Below are 11,944 nucleotides of genomic sequence, written 5' to 3' on the forward strand. Positions count from 1 at the left end.
TTTCAGAGCCAGAGGGAACTGGGTTCCAATCCCAATTCTGCCTTGCTTGCTAACTGTTTCATGGGCCTGTCCCTTGATCTCTCTGAGGCATGGCTTTCTTATTTCTGAAATAAGGGGTCATAATGCTTCCCATACAGGGCCACTGTAAAGACTGAGAGTGTGCATTTAAGCTGTCCTCTACAGTGCCCTCCATAAACTGGTGTCTTGTCAGTCAATTCTCAAAACCATGCTAGACCTAGGGAGAGCCAATGTCTGCTGTACCCATTGTACAGATGGAAAACTGGGCTTTACAACCCAATTGGACTTCACAAATGGGAAAACTGAATATAAAATCACCAGACTAGCAAGGGGCACAATTTGAACCTGGTTCTCCCAAGTCCAAAGCCAAGGTACTTTGGAAAGTGCCTCCTGAGCCATTTCTGATAGGTGCTGCAGTGGTCCCCAGAAGGAAAGAGCTAGGGAGGATGCCTGCAGAGCTGGTCCACACCTGGATTCTCTTGTGTGTTCCCCACTAGGGGCCTCTCCCAAGGACATGGCCCCTTCTCTCTGCCCCTCTAGACCCTTCTCACTTCTTGAGACATCCTCCATGGGCAGCCCCTCCTCTCCTGCTCTCTGAGGCCTGGACACCAACCTGCTTCTACTTTCTAGGGAGTCTCCAGTTCTTTTCATTCAGTGAACACTTACTGAGCACTTCTGATACTGCAGAGTGAACACTGTGTCAGCTGGGCTGTCTGAAAGCAGGCACTGGGATGAAGATATGAGTGCAAGAGGTTTACTGTGGGGAGGAGTTGGAAAATAGTGGTAATGGTTAGGCCCAGGACAAGGTTGGGAGAGCCTCAGACTGGGTTGCAGATCTGACAAAATCTTGGCCAACCTGATCTGGATCTCTGAGTCAAAGTTTGTTCCTTGGAGGCTATCAGCTAACTGTCCTCCTTATAGGTAAACAGTGTAGGGAGTGAGACACAGTTCACCTCCACTGCGCCACAGGAGCTCTGTGATATATGGAGGAAAATAAGAACCACTTCCTCGCACTCTAGGAGCTCAGAGTCCACTCCAGAGGAAAAGACAAACACTCATGAAACTAATCTGTGCACCCAGTTTCCGGAAGGTCTTTTAACTTTGGGAGGTTATACTGCTTGTGGGTAATTTGGCTGGCAGCAGGCAGATGTGGGGGAGGGAGGTGTTCAGGAAGGGTTCAGAGGAGGTTAAAGGACAAGAGAAGGGGTGGGAGAGGCACATGGCCAGGCAGATACAAAACCTGGACAGGTCTCATTCCAGCTGTGCCTCAGTTTCATCATCTGCTTTGCAAAAGTATCAGACCAGAGACAAGGTCAGAGCTGCCTTGACCTGTTGAGAATCTGATCAAAGTTGGGAAACTTCTCCCCAAAAATGTTCATTTTTTTTTTTTATCACGGTATAATACACATGACCTAAAACTCACCATTTTAATGCATGCAATTCAGCATCATTTAGTACATTGACAGTGTTGAGCACCCATCAACTCTTTTCTAGTTCCAGAACTTTTTCATTACCCCCAAAGAAACCCTGTGGGCACTGTGCAATCCCAGTCTCCTCTTCCCTTTAGCTCCTGGCACCACTAATCTACTTTCTCTTTATTTAAAAAAATATTTTTTTTACTTTATTTTTTTCCCTACTTTTTCTTTACTGGTTTGCCTATTCTGGTATCTTCTATAAACAGAATCCTACAACATGTGGTCTTTTTGTCTACCTTCTTCCACTTAGCATAATATTTCCAAGGTTCAGACATGTACCATGTATCAGTACTTTAACCTTTTTTATGGCTGAATAATGTCCCATAGGATGGACACAACACCTCCTGCTTATCCATTTGTCTGTGCATTTGATTTTGCCATGATTTTGCATTCTATTCCAGGGATTGAGCATTTATTCACAAGCTCTTAGAGTGGAGTGGGCTGAAGTCAGGGTGGCTTAGACACAGAGTTGGGTCATCCAGATGTGGATTTCCAACTAATCTATGTACTCAGGGGTAGTGATTAACCAGGAGCATGGATGTTAAGATGTTAAGGGAGTATTGTCAGAGGAGGCAGTTCAGAGGCAGGAACTCCATGTGGGGATTGCAGGAGAAGTTCGGGGCACTGCATCACTTAGCCACACAGATCTAGTAGTGTCCTTTCCACTCAAGCAACCTCCACTGGCCCACAGAAGAGGCAATGGCTGGGTTGACAGAGGGCATGACATCGATTATTACATGGTGTCTCCATTTTTTTCCACGCAACCAGGTGCTGGGATGTTGTGAGCCACTCTGCAGAGGTGGAATAGTCTCCCTAAATAGAAAGTGCGTTTCCTCCATAGGCTGCATCATTCCTTTCTAGACAGACTCCCTCCCAAAGCCCGAGGCTGGGCACTCTGTCCTCAAGCCCCTCACTCTTGCTCACGCCCTTCATCCCTGCTCGCTCCTCCTAGTTCAGCCCACCACTTGACTTACACCTCCACATACATACCTCTCATCCCCTCAAGTCTGGACCCCACCCCCTTAGATGGCAAATTCTATTACTGCCCTCCTTTCTAGAAGCTTGGATAGCTAACATGGAGCAGGAATCTTACCTTCTTGGCCCCGAAGGCCAGCCACAGCTGGACACTGTTCCCAGAATGCACTGACTTCAGCCTGGTGCATGATGTGCAGAATCTGGGCACCAGCCCCAAGCTCAAATTGCTCTTGTTCCCTTCTGGAGAAGGACACAAGGGGAGATTTTTCAGAGACCACATAGTCTAGGATTAGGAGCAAGGGAGACAATGGGATGGCATGTCAATGTTTCCTCTTCCTAGACCATCTTCCTCCTCTTGGTCTCACTGAGCTATCCACCCTCTATTGGCACCTCCTGTTTTGCTCTCCTAAGAATCCTTACCCCTTAGTTTTTTGTAGGGTACTATGGTCTGACCCCTTAAAGCATAAGAGGAGAACAGGAGACTTGCCTGTTAGATTCCAGGCTGCACCCCTGTTCCTATAACAGTATCTGACACACGTTCACATCCATAGTGAACTGGGGTGGAGGGAGCCTCGAGAAGCCTCAGTAGTCTCAGGGTAGCTGCCTTCTCCGGTGGAGAAAGAGCCCGGCCCCTCCTGAGCAGCAGCTCTGGAAGGCAAAACCATAAAGCACTGTGACACATTCCTAGGAGGTTTGCTATAAGACTCTATTAAGAGTCAGGTCTTGCTCCAAGGTCAAGAGTTCAAACACAGGCCCTGGGTCATCTGCCTGAGTGGCTGTTGAGGACATGTCAGGGGTGGATGGACAACAAGTTCTGGGGCTTGGAACCAAAACGAAGGTTTTATGCCCTTACCAACCTCACTTTCTCTCTCTTCTTGTCCCAGTCAAGAGAAGGCTGTTTTGCAGAGGACAGAATTAGGGCTAAGGCTCACCCTGAGGGCTCCTTCCTCTAGATGATGGGGTACCTGAGGAATTGCCCCATCTGCCAGTGAGGACACTGGAATTCTTGTTGACTCATAGCTTGGGACTGGTAAGCAGGAGTGGGGTGGGATGATGCTAAATGAAGAACCATGGGCCTGCATCTCAGCTGTGTGACCCCAGCACCAACCCTCCCCTCTGAGTCTCAGCTTCTTCCCTAACAGAATGGACTCAGTGCTGCCTACATCGACAGGTTCAAAGCAAGGAGCAAAAAAAAGAAGATAAAGTGTAAGCACTCTGAAAACTGTAAAGATGAAAGGGATTATAGTTAAGGCCCAGAACACTCCAATCTAGAGGAGAATTTCTCTCTTAGAGTGTGGGAGGCAGAGCTATGGCTCCCCAAAGACATCCATATCCGCATTGCCAGAAGCTGTGAATTTGTTACGTTATGTGGCGAAGAGGATTTTGCAGATGTGATTAAGGATTTTGAGATGGGAGATTATCCTGAATTACCCATATGGGCTCAATGTCATCTCAGGGTGCTTATAAAAGGGAAGCAGGCGGTCAGAGTCAGAGAAGACTTGATGATGGAAGCAAAGCCAGAGTGCTATGGCCAGGAACCCAGAAATGCCGTTGCCTTTAGAAACTGGAAAAGGCAAGGAATGGCTCCTTTGCCAGCGCCCCCAGGAGGAACACAGTCTGCCCACACCTTGATTTTAGCCCTTTTAGACTTCTGATCTCTGGATCTGTAAGGTAAATTTGTGTTGTTATAAGCCACTGAATTTGTATAATTTGTTAAGGCAGCAATAAGAAATTAAATCAGGGCCATGCAAACACAGTTTCAAATCTGATTCTCCAACTCTCTTTTTCAGTATGGTTTCTCAGTCAATAAAAGCTCTGTCACTCTCGGGTTAGCCTACTAGAACCAGCAGATCACTGCTAATCTGTCTCAAATTGCATTTTAACAGAGCATCCCAAGCTCGACACAATGGTAGTTCAAATTCCAGCTTAATAATTGCCAACCTGGGTGACCTTGGGCTAAGTCCTTTGCCTTTCTGAGTCAGTCTCTTCTATGGCAAAAGTAGGAAATTGTGGCAATTAAATATGATTCCACCAAAAACTCTTCCTGCACAGAAATTTGTTGCCCGAGGTCATATAGCTTGCAAGCAACAGAGCTAAGCCGCAATCAGAACTTTCAATCCCAAGGTCACTGAGCATCCTGTCCTATCACAAGCCTGACCTTAAGTAGGAGAGCCACATGGCAGCCCTGAACTCACAACTCGACTGAGGCTTCAAAAACAAATGTAATTTGAGCTTTGGAAACACATTTCATATATTTATAACATCTAAAATGATTCATGAAAATAAACATTTAAAACAATAAAAATCAATTGTCATATATATAAAGTATGTAAAATCAAAACTGATTTCAAAACCAAGGATTAAAATGAGTGAAAGAAGAAACTGCATATAAAGAAATGTTTTAACTTATACTGAATTCAGTCCTTAAAATTGCCTTTTAGGACTTTGTAATCTTCTGCCTGCTCTGGGCCAATCTACAGGTCCAGTACAGTTCAAACTGGCAACGAATCTCACTTCATCCTTCTAATAAGCCTGATGTCCTGGTTAGCCTTCCCTGTTGCCAGAATCTCCATCCTGTACAAAAGGAAGATCTTGTCATCATCCCACCTTGTGGAGAAGATCATCTGAAGGGCTGGTAGAAATTGCTGGCTTCTTTGAAGCATTTTCCAACAGCATAAATCTCATGGATCAGATCCTCTATGCCAATGACGCCATGTTTACAAGAGAGTGAGCAGTCACTGTGCTATCTGTTAAAGAAATCACCTCTTTTAATTTTGCCATGAACACACTGTCAATCATTTCATGTACTGACTTCCAGTTTGGGTAGCCCCATGAGGTGGATGGTGCCACCATCCTTGTGCTCTAACTGAAGCCCTGCTGAGCTTAACAAAGGTGCTCTGAGGATCTGGCGAGGGCGAAGAAGTGGCAACGCCTTTCAGACCATTGGATCATACCATCGATACCTCTGGTCCTGATGACAGGACACTGATGTCACTTTGGGTTCCACAGGTAGACAGATGTTGCCAGGTCTTCTTGCCATTTGAATTTTGGTTCTGGACAGGACATCTGCCATACACTTGACTGGGTTTAACTTTTTCACAGACAAGCTGCCTCCTTGCCTTTTGAAGCATCCTTTGGGTAGGCTTCTTTCTCAGGCACTTGATCTTCAGCTCCACAAAATTCTTTCAGTTTTCTCAAGGATTTCTAGCACAGCAGGAACCTTTTTCTGCTCTTCTGTACCCTCCATGTTTCCAGCCTGAAAAGATGTCTTTTTTAAAAATTGAGATATAACTCACAAAACATAAATTTATATAACATAAAAGTCACCACTTTTAAGTATACAATTCAGTGATTTTTACTATATTCACAAGGTTATGCAAGCCTTTTCACTATCTAGCTCCAGAAGATTTCTATCATCCCTCAAAGAGGCCTTGTATTCACCAGCTGTCACTCCCCACTACCCTGCCCCTCCCGTCTCTGGCAACACTTGCCTAGCTCCTGTCTACGGATTTGCCTTTTCTGGATGTTTCCTATATCGAAAATCATGCCACATGCTACCTGACATGTAGGAGAAACCAAGGTTTCTCCTTCACTTAGCATAAACACTTTCAAGGTTCACCCATGGAGCACATTATCAGCACTTCACTTCTTTTTATCTCTGAATAATATTTTACTGTATGAATATCTCACATTTATCCATTCCACAGTTGGGCATTTGGGTTGTTTCCACTCTGATTATTGTGGATAGTGCTGCCAGGAACATTTGTGTTCAAGTTTTTGTGTGAACACGTTTTCAGTTCTTTCCGATATATACTTAGGAGTAGAATTGCTTGGTCATATGGTAACTCTGAGTTTAACTTTTTTGAGGAACTGCCAGATCATTTTCCAAGGCAGCTGCACATTTCACATTCTCACCAACAGTGTATACGGATTCCTTCCAATTGCTCCACATGTTCACCAACACTTGTTATTTTCCTTCCAAAACAAATGATAACTATCCTAGTGGGTGTGACGTTCTCACTCTTTGTGGTTTTGATTTGCATTTTCTCTATGGCTCTAAGTATGGTAAGTATCTTTCCATGTACTAATGGTCTGCTTGTATATATTTTTTGTTGAAATGTCTGTTCAGAACCTTTGTCCATTTTTCAATTAGGTTGCCTGTCTTTTTTGTTGTTGAGTTAAAGGAGTTATTTGTATATGCTACATATTAAGTAAACTCTTAGCAAACAGATGCTTGGCAAATATTTTCTCCTGTTTGGTATGTTTTACTTTCTTGACAGTGCCCTTTGACATACAAAAGCTTTTAATTTTGGTGAAATCCAATTTATGCCTTTTTCTTTGGTTGGTTTAGCCATGTATGCTAACTTCTTGAAGGTAGAACAGCATCACATGAGGCAGGCAATATCATTAGCATCCCCATTGTACAGATGAGGAAACTGAGGTACAGAGGGTCAAGTACCTCGCCAGAAATTAAGCAGCTGACCCTAGGGCCTGAAGGTAAGCGTTCACAGTCCAGCGCCCGATTAAGAACTGGGCCTGCATCCTGCACCCATGCTATGTGCCTGAGTGGGGTCTGTAAGGGGCAGGCACTGAGGAGGGGCATTTCCTCAGTGACCTAAAGCAGCCTCCATGAGCTGCGGCCCTACCCATCTTGCTCTCCATTCAGAGCTCTCAGAAAAGGGTTCTGACCTCTCACTGGGGGTCTAATCACAATAAGAAAGTTAACAAGAAAGTGAGGCCTGTGTAAGTTGGTTAGGTTTAAGGGTGGGGGCGGGGTGCCCTTGGTTGAGTCAGGGGGCAGCAGATGAGGAGGTCCCAAGTCTGGGGATGGATGGAGACAGTGGATACCAGGAAACACCTAGTCCAGAGGTGGGGGCAGAGGACACCTGTGTTTCAGGTGTCAGGGGTCTGGGAGGCAGGTCTCTGCCTGTTAGGTCAGCCACCTGAGGAATGGAGCCACTCCTGTCTGACCTGCTGGGATACAGCAAAGAGCCCTGGGGTAAGGAGTCACCTAGTAAGGGGTGCTTCCTTCCACTGTGGGTGCTGCTGCCTGGAGGCCGTCATCTGCCCTGGGCTAACACCCGCCCAGCTATCTGGAAGGTGGCAAGTTCTACCCTGGGCCAGAGGGAGTTTTTTCTGGATGTCCAAGGCTATCTGTGATGAGTTTCAGCATCATAGAAAAATGACAGGTCTATTCCTGTCTTGTCAACAACAGGAATTCCTGTTTGGGTACTGTCTTCCTTGGAGCTGTTATGCCCGGGGCAGTTTAAATCACAGTGGAAACACAAATAGTAGCAACCACCACATCTGTCAAAGGTGCATTTTATTTTTTTTTTTTAATTTTAAAAGATTTATTTATTTATTTATTTATTTGTTTGTTTGTTTATTTATTTATTATACAAGCACTGGGTACAGTCAGAAGCGCAGGAGGGTGAGAGAATTCACCAGAGCCAGAGCGGGGAGCAGAGCAGGCAGAAGGACCTAAGTACACTGCTGAGGGGAGCAGCGGGCGGCAGGAGAGGTCTGCGCGCCATGTGGGACCCTCCTATGGTGGCCGGGGAGCAGCCGGGGATCGAATCGGCGCCGCAGAGGCTGCGGGCAGCTTCGCAACCCAGTGCTCAACCGCTGCGCCACCGGGGAGGCCCTCAAAGGTGCATTTTATGCCAGAAACTCAACTGGACTTTTCCTCTCTATCCATCCATCACCGTCACCAACCTTATAAGAAACTTGAGCAAGGCAGGGTCCTGGCTTTGAGAGGTGAGGGAATGGAGATTCTTAGAGTCAATGACTTAATTAAGATCACCCACCTAGTGACACTGGCCCCCTCCCATGGGCACTGTCACCCCCCAGGAGACTGATGATTGCCTCACCCCATGTCCACCCCCGAGGAAGTGGAGAGGGTGGGGGAGCCACTGCTCGTGCCACCTGTGAAATGGAGGCTGTTTCCTAAGAGGAAGAGGCAAGGCCACCTGGCTTGGGGACACACAGAGCCCAAGGGTTGCCAGCCACCTCTCACGACTCAGACATGCTGGAATAATGGCTCTGAATCTCGTGTGAACATCAGATTCATGGGAGAGCATTTAAAATACAGATTCCTGGGTACCGAACTGTGGATTCTATAGATCTGAGGAGGCCCACAGGCATGGCATTTTATGGAGCCTCTGGTGGTTCTGATATAGTTCAATGGTTCTAATATAAACCTAAGTTGAGGACCTGGGGCTGGCCCAACCCCTTCTCTAAATAATCAAGGAGGGGCTTCCCTGGTGGCGCAAGGTGTTAAACACCACACTATGAAGTAACCCGCAGCCTCTGAAGCGCAGTTCAATCCCTGGCCGGCCAGGAAGCAACCCACGTGGCGCAGTGGACCTCTCCTGTCTTGCCCGCAGCTCCCCTCGGCAGTGTATTTCAGTCAGTCTGCCTGTTCTGTTCCTCACTCTGTCTCTGGTGAATCCTCTCACTCCCCACACCTCTGGCCTGTACCCCAGTTCTTGAATGCATATATAAATCTTAAAAAAAAAAAAGAATAGGCCTTATGAGTTCCCATCACAACAAGAAGGCTTGTCCTTTTCTTCTTCTTTCTTTTTATTGTGTCTATGTGAGATGATGGATGTTAGAAGAACTCACTGTGATCATCTTTTCACTATATGTGTAAATCAAACCATCATGCTGACATCTAGAGGGATATATATCAATGATTTTTCAATAAAAACTGAAAAAAATTCAAAGAGGAACTTGATAAATATTTGAAATTTCTAGAAAACTTCCAAAAAAGTAAAAAGCCATGAAAGACAAAAAGTATAGCCTACTAGAAGAAATATTTGCAGCAAAGAAGACAGAATTATACTTGGAGTATCTATCTTATCTAGTCATCCATTCATCTAGGTGGTAGATGATAGACAGACAGATAGATCAGGAAGTCATCAAGGCTTTCCTTGGCTAAATAAGCGAAGAGCTTATATACAACACAGTAATTAGTAAACAAATATTTAATGGAAAATGCTTAATTGGTTGGTAAACTTTAAAATGTCGATTAAAACAGACACTGTTGATACTTTAAAGCTGTATTTTTATATATTTAAATTTATAGAAAAATATTGAAAAGCACACACATGGTGGCAGAACTGTCTGATGGCCTCTTTTTTTTTAAGATTTATTTGTTTATTTATACATGAACTGGGGTACAGGCCAGATGCGCAGGAGGGTGAGAGGATTCACCAGAGACAGAGCGGGGAACAGAACAGGCAGATTGACTGAAATACACTGCTGAGGGGAGCAGCGGGCAAGACAGGAGAGGTCTGCCGCTCCATGTGGGACCCTCGCCAGCCCGCCAGGATCAAGCAAGCGCTGCAGAGGCTGAGGACAGCTTCACAGATCTGCGCTCAAAACCGCCTGCGCCACCAGGAGAGGCCCTGATTGCCTCTTAATGTCTGTTTTCTCCTTTAAAAAAAAAAAAAAAGGAGAGGGTGTCCTGGGAAGCATGACTCAGTGCCTACAGTTTAAATTGTTTTTAACTACACTTGTCAGCCTCCCTTGTGGCTAAGGGTGGCCATGAGAACTAAACTGAGGCATAGGGTAGGGGGACTTTCGGGGAGACGCTTTGGGAGAGACTGATTCAGCTGAGGAAAGCAGGGTGCTGCCCCTGCAGCCTTTTCCCTTGCCTGAGTGCAGATGGGATGACTGCAGCTCCAAAGACATGTATGAGACCATGTAGAGACTGTAGGGTTTGACATTATAAACTGAGAATACAGAGCACACAGCCACATCCTAGGTCCTTCCTGACCAATGACCATGGGTTCCCCTTTACAACCTCAAAATGCTGTGTCCAGATGTCTTTTATGAGAAAGAAAAATAAATGCATTTGTTTGTGCTACTTTGGTTTTCTGTCATATGCAGCTGAACCTAAATTTAATTCATAGGCACTTCAAATCTCTGTGGGAACGTAAAGGGCACTTTCACACTTTACCTTCTATGCTGTGATACGATAGTGCTTTCATTCGTTATGATTGTTTTTTATAATAGAAATATATTCATGTCTTGTTTATATACACATCTGTTTCTGGAGCCCCAGAGAACTCAACTTGAGTGACAGCTCCACCACTTCCTAGCTACGTGACCTTGGGCTGTCAATTTTTCTGAGGCTGTTTCTTTCTGTAAATGGGCACAATAATAATAAAACTTACCTCAGCGGGTTATTGTGGAGCTTACATGAGCTAATGCAGATAAAATCCTTGGCCCCGTGTCTGCCTTACAGGTGTCACTGCCCTATATTATGCTGCCTCACAGGCACTGGTAGTGGCAGACCCAATTAGAAAAACCTAGAACATGTTGTTGAGTAAAAAAAAAAAAAAAAAAAAAAAAAAATTGGCACTAGTATGATCCCTTTTGTGAAAAATTATTTTTATTTCTCCATCTAGATGTATATATCCATGTACCAGGTGTCTAAAGGGATGGTCCAAATGTTAGTAGTGGTAATTTCTGGATAGTAGAATTTTTGCTTTCTTCTATACAGCTGAGAAAGAGCATTATTATCTTGGGAGCACAAAAAGGGAAAAAAAAAAAGCCTTTGTAAAACAATATAACAAATTGCACCAAGAATCATTAGTCATGCCCTTTGACCTGGCTGTCTCCCTCTTGGAAACTGACCTGAGGAAGTCATTCCAATGAAGGAAGAGACTGTGGCTGTGAAAGCAGGTACTGCAGCATTATTTACAAAGGAGGAAAACAGGTAACCACCTAAGTGACTTACGTCAGGGCAGAAATTATTAAATTATTCATTCGTTGGAATATTGTGCAACAATTAAAATGAGAGCGATGACCGTGAACAACAGGGGGAAATGCCAGTGACGAAGGAGAAGCAAAGGGGCAGGAGGAGAAAAAGGACATCTCTGCCAGGACCACCATCCGGCATGATCTCCCGCGCATTCAAGCCAGGACTGGAAGAAATGGGCACATAAAAACAGTTGAATTTGTTGGGGCCACTGATGGAGGGTGATTTTTTTCTTTTTCATTTAGAAGTCTAATGTTTCTATAATGTTGTTTGTGTAATAAAAAAAGAATTGGTTTTTTAAAATCCCCTCTGGGAAAGGAGGCAAGCAGAGAGAGGAAGATAAGAGGTATTCTCCAGATGGGGGGTCTGGAAGAGAGACATTCAGATGTAATCTAAAATGCACAAACAGTTCCTACCTCAGTGGCCCCAGAGGGGGCGTCCTTTGTCCTCTGACTTGAGCATCATCAGATGGACAAAATTAGGAAGCCAGAAGTTTAGCTGAAAACAGAGCTGGGGCTCAGAGTGCTCTTCAGATTGGAATCATTTGGAAAACTGATCAAGTGTGCCATTGACGCAATTGTGAAGACATGCAACGCGCTCCATATATGGCAGGTGTGTGTCCCAGGTGGGCTTCCTGGAAGCTAGTTTAGCCTGGTGAATCCAAACAAAGGATATGTGGACTCTCAGTCATCAATCCCACTTCTTGCAA

Source organism: Talpa europaea (assembly GCF_964194135.1).
Source record: "Talpa europaea genome assembly, chromosome: 7".
NCBI classification, from domain to species: Eukaryota; Metazoa; Chordata; class Mammalia; order Eulipotyphla; family Talpidae; genus Talpa; species Talpa europaea.